Source organism: Sinocyclocheilus grahami, unplaced genomic scaffold (assembly GCF_001515645.1).
Source record: "Sinocyclocheilus grahami isolate Dianchi unplaced genomic scaffold, SAMN03320097.WGS_v1.1 scaffold4004.1, whole genome shotgun sequence".
Taxonomy (NCBI): domain Eukaryota; kingdom Metazoa; phylum Chordata; class Actinopteri; order Cypriniformes; family Cyprinidae; genus Sinocyclocheilus; species Sinocyclocheilus grahami.
The window spans coordinates 6,289-6,591 of NW_015509022.1; the positions used below are offsets into that span (position 1 = coordinate 6,289).

At 52.5% G+C, this 303-nt stretch overlaps 1 protein-coding gene across 1 annotated transcript in view; it reads left to right on the forward strand.

The window, feature by feature from the left end:
* The window catches only part of mycbp (MYC binding protein), a 4,183-nt gene that overhangs the window by 766 nt on the left and 3,114 nt on the right, over positions 1 to 303 (forward strand). The window lies entirely within an intron of this gene.

Genomic DNA, 303 nt, shown 5'->3' on the forward strand with positions numbered 1-303 from the left:
CACACGCTCACTCTCTCACACACGCTCACTCTCTCTCACACACGCTCACTCTCTCACACGCACGCTCACTCTCACACACGCACGCTCTCTCACATGCTCGCTCTCTCTCACACACGCTCTCTCTCTCACACACACACTCGCTCTCTCACACACACACTCGCTCTCTCACACACACACTCGCTCTCTCACACACACACTCGCTCTCACACACACACTCACACACACACATTTACACACACACACACATTTACACACTCACACACACACATTTACACACACTCACACAGACACTCTCACACACAC